Below are 16956 nucleotides of genomic sequence, written 5' to 3' on the forward strand. Positions count from 1 at the left end.
GATAAAATGAGCACCCAGATTGTTGGGGGCAATATGCTGACTCTGTAAACTGCTTAGATAGGACTTAAAGCACTATGAAGTGATATATGAGTCTAAGTGCTATTATTATTACTATATCTATATCCAATATTTCATGTATAAGCATTGTTTCTCATAAAAGTTACAGAAGTAGTAAAATATCCCAACAATTGTTTTGGGAACAAGAACTAGCATATCAATACAATATAGTTTGTTCAAATACAACTGTCAAATTGCAGGTAAACAGAATATTCTGCATAATTATCTAGAAGCAGATTAAATGAAATCAAATATGGAGAAATATCTGTTGTATAAAACTGATTGAGGACTAGCCAGAAACTATACATGAGTCAATTGAGAGGCTGGGTTGTAGTAAGTCAGTGGACTAAGAATATACTTAAGAATAGAAAAGGGAACAAGGCTTACAGAAACATGCTAAAAAGGGTCTGTCCCTAATTGGTAGATTTTAAAAAATGATAGTAAAGAAGTGATGAACAAAACTGGATGCTATGATCTTTTTTTGTTTATATTCTTACGGCAAGAGATCTATTAAATTAAATTGTCTGGACCTTATACTAGAAACCTCAAAACCTCCCACTCCATAATCAGACATATGTTAAAAACATTTCCTTCCATACATACAAATAAACCTGAAAATTATAAATAATAATAAATAATAATAATAATTAATAATAATTAATAATAATAATAATAATAATAATAATAATAATAATAATAATAATAATAATAATAATAATGTTGGAAGGGACCTTGGAGGTCATCGAGTCCAACCCCCTGCTCAGGCAGGAAACCCTATACCATTTCAGGCAAATGGCTGTCCAGTCTCTTCTTAAAAACTCCAGTGTTGGAGCATTCACCACCTCTGGAGGCAGGTTGTTCCACTGGTTAATTGTTCTGTCAGGAAGTTTCTCCTTAGTTCTAGGTTGCTTCTCTCCTTGACTAGTTTCCATCCATTGCTTCTTGTCCTGCTTTCAGGTGCTTTGGAGAATAGCTTGACTCCCTCTTCTTTGTGGTAGCCCCTGAGTTATTGGAACACTGCTATCATGTCACCCCTCACTCTTCCCTTCGTTAAACTACACATACCCAATTCCAGCAACCGTTCCCTATGTTTTAGCCTCCAGCCCCCTAATCATCTTTGTTGCTCTTCTCTGTACCCTTTCTAGAGTCTCGACATCTTTTTTACATCGTGGTGACCAAAACTGGATGCAGTATTCCAGGTGTGGCCTTACCAAAGCATTGTAAAGTGATATTAGTACTTCACTTGATCTTGATTCTATCCCTGTTAATGCAGCCTAGCACTATGTTGGCTTTTTTGGCAGCTGCAGCACACTGCTGGCTCATATTGAAGTGATTGTCTACTAGGACTCCGAGATCCCTCTCACAGTTACTACTATTGAGCAAGGTACCACCTATACTATACCTATGCATTTGATTTTTCCTGCCTAAATGTAGAACCTTACTTTTTTCACCATTGAATTTCATTTTGTTAGATAGTGCCGTGTTCGAGTCTGTTCAGATCCTTCTGTATCTTAAGCCTATCTTCTGGAGTATTGGCTATTCCTGCCAGCTTGGTGTCATCTGCAAATTTGATGAGTTCCCCATCTATCCCCTCATCCAAATCATTAATGAAGATATTGAAGAGCACTGGGCCCAAAACAGAGCCCTGGGGCACCCCACTACACACTTCCTTCTATGTAGATGCAGTTCCATTGAAGACCACACGCTGAGTACGGCCTGTCAGCCAGCTACGAATCCATCTGGTGGTGATGCTGTCGAACCCACATTTTTCTATCTTATCAAGTAGTAGGTTGTGATCTACTTTATCAAATGCTTTACTGAAGTCTTAAGTAAATTATATCTACAGCGTTCCTCTGGTCCACTAATTTTGTCACTTGGTCAAAGAATGTAAAAAGATTTGTCTGGCATGATCTGTTTTTGACAAACCCATGTTGACTTTTAGTGATGACTTTGTTTGCATCAAGGTGTTCGCTGATTTGTTGTTTGATTATCTTTTCAAGAATCTTCCCAGGTATTGAGGTCAGGCTGATAGGTCTGTAGTTTCCTGGATCTATTTTTTCCCCTTTTTTGAAGATGGGAACTACATCAGCTCTCTTCCAGTCCTCTGGTAGTTCCCCAGTGCTCCAGGATCTATGAAAAATATAGTTCAGTGGTTCTGAGATCACGTCTGCCAGTTCCTTGAGAACTTTGGGGTGTAATCCATCTGGTCCTGGTGATTTGAACTCATCTAGGCTGGACAGGTGTTCACTTACCAATTTTTTGCCTATCTTAACTTGTGTTTCTATTCTGTTTTTTATGGCACTGGTTTTGGTAGGTTGGACTGTTTTTTCCCTTAGACAGATGCAAAAAATGAGTTAAATAGTTCTGCTTTCTCCCTATTGCTTGTCACCTTCTTGCCACTTTCCCCCACTAATGGACCAATCATTTCCTTAACTTTTTTCTTGTTTTTTATATGTTGAAAGAAGCATTTTTTGTTATTTTTGACTTTGGTCGCAAGCCTTAGTTCATTTTGAGCCTTAGCTTTCCTCACTTCATCTTTGCAGGCATGGGCTATTTGCTGATATTCTGACTTAGTTATGTGCCCCTCTTTCCAATTCTTATACTTGTCCTTTTTATCTTTCAATTTATTAGAGAGTTCTTTATGGAGCCATGCTGGTTTCTTTTGATAGCTGTTATTTTTCTTCTTTGTTGGTATTGTACTAGACTGGGCCTTTATTATCTCACTTTTCAAAATTTCCCAAGCTTCTTGAGTTGTTTTCCCCTTTAGGATTCTCAACCATGGAATTCTTCCCATGGTCTCTCTAAGTTTATCGAAATTAGCTCTTTTAAAGTCCAAGACTCTAGTTTGGCTGTGTTCTATTGCTTGTGCCTCCAGAATGTTGAATTCCAATATTGCATGATCACTTCCCCCCAAGTTTCCTGTGGCTTTGACACCTTCTATCATTTCATGTGAGAATTAAACCCAATATGGCTAATCCCCTAGTTCCCTTCTCTACTTTTTGGGAGAGAAAGTTGTCTGCTAGGTTTGACAGGAATCTGTTTGATCTTCCACTTGGTGCAGAGTTTGTCTCCCAATTGATATCAGGGTAATTAAAGTCCCCCATTACTATTGTGATGTGCTTCTTACATACCTTAGTTAGCTGACTAGCAAAAGGTTCATCTATTTCCTCTGCTTGGTTGGGCGGCCTATAGTATAAACCTATGGAAATGTCATTTTCCCCCCTTTTATATTGAGCCAAATACATTCAAGTTTACAGTTTTCGTCATTGTTGTGCTCTATTTCTGTAGAGATAAAGTTATTTCTTATATAGAGAGCAACTCCACCTCCTCTTTTGTTTAGTCTGTTTCTTTAAAATAGTTTAAATCCCTCTAGCTGTGTGTTCCATTTGTGGGTTTCGTCCCACCATGTTTCTGTAATGGCAACAATATCCTATCTGCCCTCATGTACCTGAATTTCTAGTTCACCCTGCTTACTGTTCATACTCTGTGCATTAGTGTATAGACATTTGAGTCCTTTATGACTGACCCTGTGTTTACTTGCTGCATAACTTGTGTGGTGCCTGGCTTCCCCTATTTTCTTAGATTGCCGGGGACAGTGATGTTCTGATTCAATTAACTCACTATCCCCATTATTTAGTTTAAATTTAAAAATCTGTTTAGTTCCTGAGATATTCCTTGATATATTTTTGTGTTTTTCCACAAGGTGACTCAAATCTGAGACTAACAGTATGTTTAAATTAGAGAGTCTACACTGGGTCAAGCACTGGAAAAATTCAGCCACAGTTCATTTAATATAGCAACAAAACCCATAACTTGCTTTGATACAGCATTGATATTTATATATTTACAAATACTTCTGCATCACACTGTTCAAATTACACACACACACACACACACATCAGAATATTCATTAGATATAATGTGACTACTGAATCAAGAATTCACAAGTCAGTCAACCCTCCAAAGCTTGTTTTAAAACACTGTATTTACTGCCTTATGGAACATCAAGAGGAAAGGTGTCAGGCATACCAAGGGTACATGCATAATGGCCATTAAAAAAGATTGCCTCTAGGCCCTTGTCCGGCTGTCACTCTGTGGGCATGCATGCATTAGGCAGATTCTACTGATATTAGCCAGTTTTAGTGACTAGCAAAACAGATTTAAAATATAGTTTAAGAACACGGGCATGAGCTCCTTAGAGAATGCCAACACCAAAGATCATAATGGGGAACAATCCTTCCAGCACCACATTCTGGAACAATGCTTCTGTCATGGTTCCAATAGATGAACTCTGAGGCATTTGTTTTCCTCAAAAAATAATTTTAATGGCTACATAATATCAGCACAAACAAAGGTGAAACCAAGACTGGAAGGTCACACCCCCAAAAAGGTTACAAAGTAAAAGTTATACTCCCCACCCACTAAATATGTAATAAATCACATTCTCCAATTAACATCTTTGGCAAGCTCTCTAACAGTAATTCTATCCTGCCAAACACTTGAGCGATTTGACCTTTGTTCCCATAAGAAAGTTATTGTTTTGTTTGGAACAGAAGAATGCATTTTCCTTCCCCCTAAAGTTGTGGCAAGCCGAAAAATGAAGAAGAAACATGGCTGTGGCCAAAAGTAGTTTTATAGGTTTGACAGCTTCAATGATGATCAGAGAACAAAATGCCCTCAAGCTCTGCTTCAGCAACTTGATGCAAAAGTATATCAAGATAGAATGTTAAAGCAGTATCCAGGAAAATAAATACTTCCCCCCACCCACGACATCTAAAATAAGCTAGGTATTCAGTGTAATATGGCAGCTGCTTAAATCCAATATGGTAGTAGCATGGAGATGGATGAATAAAGGCACCTGCCTTACCTTCTGTGCCATGTAATCACAAAACAGTAAATTTCACAACTTGTTCTTATAAAATTACAGTTGGAAGGGACCTTGGAGGATTTTTAGTCAAATCCCTGCTCAAGACAGGAACATTCCACACAAATGACTGTTCAATTTCTTCTTAAAAACCTCCAGTAGTGGAGCACACACTTCTGGAGGCAAGCTGTTTCACTAGTTCTCACTGACAGGAAATTTCTCCTTAATTCTAAGTTTGATTTATTTGTTAAGCTTCCATCCATTGCTCCTTGTCCTGCCCTCAGGTGCTTTGGGAAATAGGTCGACCCCTTCTTCTCTGTGACAGCCCCTCAAATATTGTCATGTCATCCCTAGTCCTTCTCTTCATTAGACTAGACATTCCCAGTTATGGCAAATGTTCATTGTACAATTTAACCTCTAGCCACCTAATCATCCATGTTCTCTGCACTTTCTAAAGTCTCAACAACTTTTTTATTGTGGTGACCAAAACTGGATATAGTATTTCAAGTGTGCTTTTACTGGTGCAGTGTAAAACAGTAGTAACACTTCACATGAGTTTGATACTATTCCTCTGTTGATGCAGCCTAGGGCTACACAGAGTATTCACACACTTATTTTCTTGTCATTAATCCTTTTCTTCTACATTAGGGTTAGGCAAGTTTCCTAACAGGGAGCTGTCGCCACAGATTTTTTTTCTTGTTCCAAAGTTTTGGCTCAATGTTATTCTGCAATAGTGCTCACAGTTACAAAAAAGAAACTCTGTCTTATATAGGTTTGGGGGTATGGAGGAAATGCAATCCTGGAATTCCAACTTTTGTCTCCTTTAGGAAGGTTTGATTTTGATTCTTTAATGTCTCGCTGTACTTTTTATCCTGCTAGTTTGTTCTAATACCGACATGTCAAACTCAGTGCTCGCAGGCCTGGTCCGGCCCATGATCTGTTTAGATCTGGATCATGGGGCCACGTGGAGATGGCAAGAGATCAGGCCCCGACAACTCAGCCCACCACAGCCTGGCACTCTCCCTGGGTGCGTGCATAGCAGGCAGCAAGCCCACAGGGGCTGGCAGTGCCTGGCAGCAGCTACAGCTCATTGGCCCCTAGGCTTCTCATTAGCTGGCAGTAACAACAGCTGCATGTAAGACTGGGCATCCAATAAGCCATGCTTGACCTTGCCTCACCTGCATCACACTTGCACACTTTGATGCTGCGCAGCGAGTGCAGTGCAACTGGGCCCTTTAAGCAGAGAGGCAGAGGCACGAGGGGGTGGGGGCACATGATCTGATTTGTCCAATGCACTAGGCAGCTGCCCTCCCATTCTAGTTGCAGTGACTGCAGGCAAGTAAAGACAGACGGTGGGACTGCACTCGGTCATTGTCACGGCCACGTCATGGCCCCTACCCCCACTGTCCAACTTTGTCCTCCAGCTCTGGCCATACATGTGGGCCAAGCCTCCCATCCGTTGCTACACCTCCAACGGTCCTGGCAACCTGGAATTTGTGGAGTTTCCCAAGAGGAAGCCAGGACTCTTTTCCCTCCTCTGCCCTGCCCGAGCCCAGCCCCAAATTTGCACTTTGCCGGAGTCGGGATGTTATTTGAGGCTCACCCTCTGATCCCACCTTTCCCTTGGTTCATCGAGGCTACGTCCACGGAGTAACTAGACATGTTCTGAACTTCCCGGTAATCAAAGTCATTCTGGCGTTTCCCAAATCCCATCAGCTATTTAAATAAGGGGGTTGAGGAACAAGAGGCCAAATCCCCTGGGAGGTTCTGGACCTTGAGCAGTGCTTATAGGTGTCATCCTCCTTGGGCTGCCCACACCAGGAAAAAAACTTTCCAGAAGGCTAAAATCTAATTTTATTGATATTGGCTGCAATAATGAAATTTTTCAAATCTGATTGTGCTAAACATTTTTTTATCCTCCTGTGACGGAGGCAGCTGCCTCAGCCACTTCCACATTTTCTCTTGTAGTTCTGGGCTTGAAAAATTGTCCATTTTGCCCAAGAAGAGGGTACTTTCTCATTGTCAGTCGAGCTGGTCATACTCACCCAGCCATGCTTACCTAGTATTGCAGTGACCTGGCTGTGGCCACTCAGCCTTGCCTACCCTGCTAAACCCATCTAGCTTTTGAGAGCAATCATAATGCTGATGCGGCCCTCAATGAAATTGAGTTTGACACTCCTGCTCCATAGAATTGCCAAGTTCTAACCTCCTACTCTCCACAGGAATCATATCAAGGCATCCAGGATGGGAGAGCCGGGGAGAGACAAAATTTGAACAAACACTTAAATATGAGCCAACAGTGTACAGCAGCAGCCAAAAAAGCCAATGTAATATTAGGTTGAGTTTACAGAGGGATAGAATCAAGATCACATGAAGCTCTAGTACAGACATGTCAAACCTTGGTGGAGCAGTAGGCTAATGCCTCCTTAAGTAACACCAGCTGCCTGTAATTAGTGCAGGTTCGCATCCCACCAGGCTCAAGGTTGACTCAGCCTTCCATCCTTCCGAGGTAGGTAAAATGAGGACCCAGATTGTTGGGGGCAATAAGCTGACTTTGTAATAATGTCGCTTGGGGCCCCCGAAAGCCCTAATAAGCAGGCATATACATAGAATGAAGGCTATTGCTAAGCACATTGACTTGTGCTTAGACTGTAAGCTGCCCTGAGTCTTCGGAGAAGGGCGGGATATAAATGGGATTAAAAACAAAACAAAACACAAGGCCCGGGAGCCAGATCCGGCCTGCGAAGTGGTTTCATGCGGCCCGTGAAGCCATCCTGGAAACAGTGAAGGAACAGCCCCCACTGCCTTGGCCCTGGCCCAGAGACCCTCCTTCTGCCAGAGACCCTCAGATCTATGCCACTCCTGCCCAGGCCCCCATAGGCACCCTTGATGCAAACGATGTAGAGCTGCCCATGCCCACCCAGTAGGCCATACGCACTATAGCCACGCCCACCCAGTAGGCCATGCCCACCCAGGCCATACCCACCCAGGCCCTGAAGGTAACTGCAATGCTGATGCGGCCCTCAATGAAATTGAGTTTGACACCCCTGCTCTAGTACCACTTTACAAAACCTTAGTAAGACCACACTTGGAATATTGCATCCTTATGTTAATTTTGGTTGATTTCCTCTTTCTCAAAAAAATCCTTTTTTGCAAACATTAATACAATTTGTATTGTTTTGATAAATAACAATGGGGTATATAGTTTTTACAATATTCCTAAACAATAATAATATTGGTATATTATTTTTCTTATTAGTCATTTTGGTTGCCTTATCATAAATCCTGTTACAGTACTTATTTTAGTTTATTTCTCCCACCAAATTCTAAATATCCTTACTAGTGAAAATTTTCTCAACGATTATTTACATTGACAGATTTAACTCTATTTTTTCCATATAAGCCATCTCACACTTTTATATTTAAGAAATGAATAAAAAAATGAAAAGAAAAAAAGAAAAAATAGCAAGACCAACAAAACATAAGAAATAACATACTACTTAAAATATATATCCCTCCTAAGTTAATGTATATTTATTTTCTCAATTTATTCTTTTTAAAAATATATTTAATGTTTAAACATTCCAATCAATATATCTAGTCATCTAGTCCCTTGACTCTAGTTCAAAACATTTTCTTTTACTTTTAACTTCTATCACATTTAAATACCTAAAACATTTGCTTTACTTGTCATTTCAGCTTCCCCCCCCTTTTACAGAAAAGAAGCATGCTATATCATTTGCAGAATTCATCCCTCTTAAAATGGTATATTCCTAAGTTTTTCTATTTCTTTAACCATATTCAAACAAATGCTGCTTTTTAAAATATTCTCTCTGATAGGTCCCATCATCTATTTTCTTAGTTTCCATTTTAGTCTTTTTTCTTTGCCCAGTACCTTTCTTAATCAATATACTTTGCTGAATCAAAAGATTTTTCCATTTTATCATAGGTATTACTGTAGATAAAGAAAGTAAATCAGTATCTTTGTTATGGGCATTTGCCCACTCCTTTTTATTAGGAATCTTTTTCCTTCCATTTCTCTCCACTTCTCTTGTCACTTTTGTCTCTCCAGTTCTGGTGTTTTTCCTAGTATCTCTGTAGAATTGTTTTTTCCAGTCCTTTTTCTTATCCTCAAATTTGCTTTGAAGTGTTGAGATGTAAGTTATCTTTTCTTCCCCTTGAATTAAATCATATTCTTTTGTTTTGTAAAATTCCATCTTTAAGTCTCTATTCTTAGATTTATGTTCAGTCATCTCTGCTGTATTTTCCTGAGAGTTTTCTTGGAGTAGAATTAAATTGGAGATAAGTTGATTTATACTTTCAAAGTTAATATGTATTGCTTTGTAGTTTGAGATCATTGTCCTTTGAATTGGTTGCAGCTTATCATATATTTCCTCTTGTGAAGTATTCATTATTTCTTGATAAGTATTTTCTTTTTTTTATTGAAAAGTTTTGTCATACATTTTATCTTTAACAGTCCCCCCTACCCCTCCCCTCTCCCTCCCTCCCTTCCCCTCCCCCCCTCCCCTCCCCCCCCCGACTTCCCAGAGCTAAGTACAAGGTATAAAAAACAAAAAAAAAAACAATCATAAACATCCATATGCTAACAACCATAAACTCTAAAATCTATCACTCTCTAGCTCATATAGGATAACTACAAACACTATTAAAATAAAATATATAAAAAAAACAGAAAAAAAAGAAGAAAGAAAGGAAGACTTATTCAAATGCTACATGAAACTTCTTAGTCCCATATTTGTTCTGGATATACTCAATCCATTTTCTCCACTCCATAATATAGCGTTCTTGCGAGTGATCTTTCAAATAAGCCGAGATCTTTGCCATCTCTGCCAGGTCAGAAACCTTTAAAGTCCATTCTTCTATAGTCGGCAATTCCTCCTTCTTCCAATACTGACCTATTAAGAGTCTTGCTGCCGTAATTAAGCATCAACTTAGTGTCCACAACTGTAGCATCTGCAATTATTCCCAACAAAAAAAGTTGCGGACAAAACTTTATCCTTTGCTTAAAAATCTTCTGCATATTCCACCAGATTTTTATCCAAAAAGCCTTAACCTTTTTACAAGTCCACCATATGTGAAAATATGTTGCATCTTCGTCACCGCACCTCCAGCATTTAGGCTGATAATTCGGATACATACTTGCAAGCTTTTTAGGATCTAAATGCCATCTGTAAAACATTTTATAAAAATTCTCTCTTAGATTTTGAGCTTGTGTGAATTTTATGTTCCTCACCCAAATCCTTTCCCACGTGTCCATTGTAATAACTTCTTGGATGTTTTGGGCCCATTTAATCATACAATCTTTAACAAGTTCTGTTTCTGAGTCAATTTCTATCAATGCAAGATATATCCGTTTAATATGTGCTGGACCCTGATTTCTAATTTGCTTTATCAGATTTTCATCAGTCATTGTAAAACCAATTTTCTGATCTTCTTTCCACCTGGCCCGTAGCTGAATATATTGAAACCAAGTTTGAACAATCTTCTCATCTCGCAAGAGGCTATATGGTTTCAGACACCAGACATTTCTTTCCAAACTTAAAATCTCCTTATACGTAGTCACATCATGTTTAAAACCAACATTTATATTTTCTATTGCGTGTTTTGGAATTGCCCACAATGGTATCTTGTAGTCTAACTTATGTCTATACTTCTTCCAAACTCTCAACAATGCCTGTCTTAGAATATGCACTCTAAACACATTATCTACCTTCTTATCATACAACAAATATGCATGCCAGCCAAACAACAAGTCGTGGCCCTCAAGATTTAATAATCTCTCTTGTGTCAAATTAATCCAATCACTTATTCCTACTAACGCAGCAGCTTCATAATATAGTTTAAGATTGGGCATTTTAAGACCACCTCTCTCACGAGTATCCTGCATAATCTTAAGTTTAACTCGTGGCCTTTTCCCTGCCCAAACAAATTTATTGATACCTCGCTGCCATTCCTCCAAATTAGAATCTTTCTTAAGAGTCGGTATCATTTGAAATAAAAATAAAAATTTAGGCAGGACATTCATTTTCACTGCTGCGATTCGCCCCAGCAAAGACAATTGCAATTTTTCCCAACTCTCCATTTCTTTTTGAATTTTCCCCCATAGTTTTTCATAGTTATTTTTATATAACTTTGTATTAGAGGGCGACAGAAGCACCCCCAAATATTTGACCCTTTTAACAATCTCAAATCCAGTTAGTCCTTCTAAGAGAGCCTTTTGCGAAGCTGTCATATTTTTGGCCAGAATTTTAGTTTTTTGTATATTAACTTTAAATCCAGAAACCTTCCCATATTGTATTATTATCTCCATCAGGTCCACAACAGAGTTCTCCAGCTGGGTCACTGTAACAACCAGATCATCTGCGAATGCTCTCAATCTATAATCCTGATCTCTAATTTGTATACCCTTAATTTTTTCCGAATTCCTTATTTTAACCAATAATATCTCCAATGTTAACACAAATAACAAGGGCGATAACGGACACCCTTGCCTTGTCCCCTTCTCAATATTACATGCTTCTGTCAGGCTATTATTAACTATAATTCGGGCAGTTTGTTTTTGATATAATGCCCTAATCGGTTGTAAAAATTTTTCCCCAAAATTCATTTTATCTAAAACTTTCATCAAAAATTGCCAATTCAATTGATCAAAAGCTTTTTCAGCATCTAAAAAAATTAGCGCCGCAGGGATCTGGTTGTTCCTTTCCAAAAACTCTAACACATCAACTATATGCCTCACATTGTTTTTCATTTGCCTACCACTAATAAACCCCGTTTGGTCCCCATGAATCACCTGTTGCAGAACCCTCATCAGTCTATTAGCCAACACCTTAGCAAATATCTTGTAATCTGTATTTAAAAGCAATATCGGTCTATAATTTTTAACTTGAGTAGCATCTTGGTCTTCCTTCGGAATCAAAGAAATAAAAGCAGTTCTCCAAGACGGAGGCACCTTTCCCCCCTTCTGAATTGTCTGGAACAGTTCCTTTAACAGTTTTATCATCTCTAAATATAGATTTTTGTAATAAGCCGCAGTCAAACCATCCGTACCTGGTGCTTTGTCCACCTTCAATTCCTTAATTGCTATAAGAATTTCTTCTTCTGTAATCAATTGATTAATCCCCTCTTTTTGTGCTTGCGTAAGAACCGGGATGCTAGCATTCTCCAAGTATACATCAATGTCTTTTTCATTAATCTTCTCCTTAGCATATAATTTAGAATAAAAATCCACAAAAGCATCCTTAATAAGGTCCTGTTGAAACACAACCCTTCCCTTATGCTCAATTTTGTCTATATTAGAGGCCCTTTGCTTTTTCCTCAGTCTATAAGCTAGCCATCTACCTGGTTTGTTAGCATTGCAAAAGGTATTATGCCTGGCAAACCGCAAATTGGTTGCCACTTGGTCAGCCATCAATTTATCAAATTGTCCTCTTAACAGCTTAATAACCTCCTTAGTCTTCACATCCGCTGGGTTCAAAGTCAAAGCCTTTTCTTTTTCCTTTATCTCATTCTCCAATTCTTTCCTCCTGCCTTCCACAGCACGTCTATGTTTATTGTTCATATATATCAACACCCCTCTCATATAGGCCTTGCTAGCATCCCAAACCATGTCCATAGAGGTACCCTTATTCATATTAATTTCAAAAAAATCCTTCATCCACTGTTTACATTCTTCCACATTTCTCTGATTTCTAAACAAATTCTCATTTACGCGCCACGAGCGCCTATCTCTATTCTCCTTATTAATCTCTAGCCAGACTGGGCTATGATCAGAGATAGTTCTTGCACATATCTTCACCTTCTTAATCCTTGAAAAAAAGTCATTAGTCAACAAAATAAAATCGATCCTGGAAAAAGATTGATGTCTGTCAGAAAAAAAAGTATAATCCTTTTCATGCAAATGTCTTTCACGCCAAATATCTCGCAGTTCCAAGTCATCCTTCATTTCAAAAAAGGATTTAGGCAGTCTAGCATGACTTGGGACGCGCTTAAAAGAGCCAGCCTTATCCATCTGTACATCCAAAACACCATTCCAATCCCCCATAAAAATAAAAGATTTATAATCCAACTGAGTAAGCTTTGTATGAAGTAAACTAAAAAAGTCAGCTTGTTGTTGATTAGGAGCATATAATCCAACTAAAAGCGTCTTTTTACCTTCTAGCAGCAACTCTATCATAACGTATCTTCCGTGCTTATCTGCTTCAATTAAATCCGCTGTTAAAGCACTTTTAAAATAAACAACCACTCCATTTTTCTTATTCATTGCAGAAGCAACAAATTGCGTGATAGGACTATCTTTTTTTAGGCCGTGCTCCTCCCACTGCTTGGCTGTAAGTACTTTTTGGAAGTTCCATAGACTTCTGCTGATCTTGTTCTTTTATTTTTTTTGCTCGTTTTAAAGCAGCACGCGTCACCCTCTGCTCTCCAGGATCAGCCAAAGGAGTTGTAGCTTGATCTCCTCCAGCACCATTCTCCTCTGTCTGTCCAGCTTCAGCCTCTTGATATTTTCCTTCTCCAGATCCCTTTGCAGCTTCCAAAAGTGGTAGTGGGGTTGCTTTTAAAACGTTATTATAAAAATCACGCGCCTGTGTCACAGTGACCAGACGGTACCTTTTGCCTTCATGCATCGCCACCAATCCAACTGGGATCTCCCATCTGAACCTTATATCACGTTGTTTGAGCTCTTGCACAAGAAATGCAAAATCCTTCCTTCTCCTTAAGATCTTTGGAGGAATTTCTTTTAAAACCAAAACTTCTTGATCAGCAATCACAACTTTAGTATCATAGGCAGCTTGAATAACTTCATCTCTAGTTTCCCTCTTTGCAAAATAAAGCACCACATCTCTAGGTAGCTTTCTCTGTCTAGCAATCCATGAATTCACACAAAACACTTTATCCATGCCTTCCTTTATTTCAGATGCTGGCTGACCCAATACTACTTCCAGAGCCTCAGAAATCAGCTGCTTTAGGTCTTCCTTAATATTCTCTTTTAAGCCTCTGATTCTAACAGCATACTGCATCTGAAAATATTGAGCAAGACTCAATTCTCTGTCCATTTTGTCTCTTAAATCTTCATTCTCCAGTACCTTTACTTCTAATATGGCATTCTTTTGAGTCAGGTCTTCCACTTTTTCATCCAGATCTTGCACACATTCAGCCACACTATGCACTGAAGACAAAATGTCTACCTTCATCGCACTGAACTTCTCTTCCATCCTCTCTTCTATTCTCTCCTCCAATTTCTCCAATTTCTCCTCGATCTTTGCCAATTTATCACCCATTGATTCCAAAATTACCTGGGCATGTTTTTCAAGAGCATCTTGTAAATCCTTCGATGTCAATGCAGCAGGAGGAAGCAACGCTTGCAATGATGTCTGTTGCACCGGAGAGGTTCCAGCACTCCGAAGAGTTTTTGGGGGAGGTTTAGCCGCCATCTTTACTTTCACTTACTACGCACTTTCACTTTAAGTTTCCAAAGTCCATTAAGCTAGAAAGCAGAAATAAAAGTCCTCTTCACCTTATCCTCCTGCACCGCTCTGCCTGCTCCTTTTATTCCATGGTCTTTCCTTCTGGCAGGGGTGGTCGCAAATGCCTGGCTCCGCTCCAGAAATCACAGAGCAGAGACGCTGAACAGCTGGAAGCAACCCAGGCTACGGGGGAGTTCAATCCTTCAGCCGCCCAAGCTTTAAGCTCGGGCGGCCCCGGAGAACTCAACCCCTACCTGGGGCCTCACCCCTCCTCTTCTCCCGAGGAGGGGGCTTCAAATCCACCCGAACAGCTGATCGGCGCTGTTTCGGGTGGAAACAACACAGCTGAGCCGCGGGCAGCCCGAAAAGGCTGTCTCCGGCGCCGCGCCGCCACCGGAAGCCGATAAGTATTTTCTATAAGTCCCTGATTTTCCATAATAACCAAAAGTCCAGATATATTTTTTCTTTTCCCCCCTTTGGAAATGGCTTTGAAGTCAGAATTAAGTAAATATGTATAGTGCAGATCTATTTTTTTGTTTCTGTTCCCTCAGATTTGTAAGTCTCACTTTATCTAAACAGCTGTGTTTATTGAAAACTTTGAAGGTCAAAGGCAGAAATTTGTCTCCAGATAGTCCTCATCCACCAGTAGGTGTCAGCATTGGTTCATTCTTCAGATCTTTCTAATCTTTTCCCTCCCTAAAGGGTGACGTTCGCCGCTTCCAATAGCCAAAAGGTGGTGTGGGGGTAAACCCCTCCTTCTCTCTCTTGGAGGTCTTTTGTTTTGGGAGATTCTCTTCTTCAGGAAAGTAGGTAGGATAGAGAAAATCAATATTCTTACCCAGATTCAAACATTCTGTTTACAATCAGCTTAAAGTAGAGCTTTTGACTTCCGTTGTTTGCAGCTTGTGCTAGACAATGTAGTTAGCTAGCCTTTCTCCTGTTGGTTTCTGGAAGGCTTCTCCTGGACAGAGTGGGGAGACCGCCATCTCTCCAAGGTCCCTGGGACTTCCTCCCTTCATTGCCAGCTCTCTGGGGTGGCTTCTGGCCCATTTAGGGTCCCCAAACAGAAAGAAACTCAGCTGAGGGGCTCGGCATTCCGAATCCTTTGACTGCTTTGCTGCTCACAGGAACCGGAAGTCGGAATACTGCATCTTGTTTTGGTCAGAATATGAAAAACATGTAGAGACTCTGGAAAGAGTGCAGAGAAGAAAAACTAAGATGATTAGAGAGCTGGAGGCTAAAACATATGAAGAACCGTTAGGAATTGAGTAGGTCATGTCCAATCTAATGAAAAGAAGGACTAAGGGAGGGTTCCAATATTTGAGCACCTCCTAAAAGATAAAAGGTTCAAACTATTTTCCAAAGCACCAAAATGCAAGAGAAGAAACAATGGATGGAAACTAACCAAAGACAGAAGCAACCTAGAACTAAGGAGAAAATTCTTAACAGTGAGAGCAATCAACCAATGGAATAACTTACCTTCAGAAATTGGAGGTGCTCCATCATTACACTTGTCTGAAATGCTACAAGGTTTCCTGCTTGAGCAAGGGATTGGACTAGAAGCCCTCCAAGGTCCCTTCCAAATTTATTATTCTATCTTCTATGTTCTATACTGAATTGCTCTGATGACCAGAAGCCTATCACCTCTGGGCCCCACTGTCAAACTAACTTGAATTCTATAGGGGGTGTGTACTGGATAATAGATCTCTACACTCAAGAACTATTCAGAGACAGTGGAAATTTGACCCTTGGCAACTCCATTTGGGGAAGCTCTTATGGATTATTGATCCTATATGCAGGACCCTTTGAATTACAAATATGGGCAGAGTGATAACTTTGGACCTTTGGAAAATTGTTTGAAGCTGGGACTGAAAGACAGAAGGAGACCAGAAGGTTTACTTCTTCCTGCTTCCTCCTGTGTGGGGGAGTCTATTGGATTATAAGATGCTACAGAGAAAGACTACAAGACTTATTGGAGATGAGCTTAAAGATCACATGATAATTGTCATGGTTCCGACAAATGAAACCCTTCAAAGAACTTCGAGGCATTGTTTACCTTAAAGAATCTTTATTTGAGAAGCACAGCACTGGCACTAACACAGCCAAAGCCAAAAACTGTATTCCCCTCCCCTGAGCACATAGTATCAAAGCACAATTCCCTCCTCCAATTAACAGTCATAAAGCACATTCTCCAATTAGTTTGAAATGCAGGCTCTCCCTCCAGTTCTCCAGCCCACCAATTCTTATCATCTCTTATTTCATTAACCTTGGTTCATCATCTAACTTTAAAAGTAAAACATAAGAAGAAAATAGATGCATCTCTGTCATCAAAGCAAAAACATCCAAGACCATAGCCTTGACTATATGCACTTTTGTTGGCAGGGTGATGTCTCTGCTTTTTAGGGTGCTGTCTAGATTTGCCATTGCTTTCCTCCCCAGGAGTGTCTTTTAATTTCTTCGCTACAGTCCCCATCTGCAATGATCCTGGAGCCCATCCATTGTACAAAGTACCACAATATCCCTTTAAAAATTCTAGAATCAAGAATA

At 39.7% G+C, this 16956-nt stretch overlaps 1 protein-coding gene across 4 annotated transcripts in view; it reads right to left on the reverse strand.

Moving 5' to 3' along the window:
• Window positions 1-16956, reverse strand: part of LCORL (ligand dependent nuclear receptor corepressor like) — a 197243-nt gene that overhangs the window by 143408 nt on the left and 36879 nt on the right. The window lies entirely within an intron of this gene.

This window comes from Vipera ursinii (assembly GCF_947247035.1).
Source record: "Vipera ursinii genome assembly, chromosome: 7".
Classification (NCBI taxonomy): Eukaryota; Metazoa; Chordata; class Lepidosauria; order Squamata; family Viperidae; genus Vipera; species Vipera ursinii.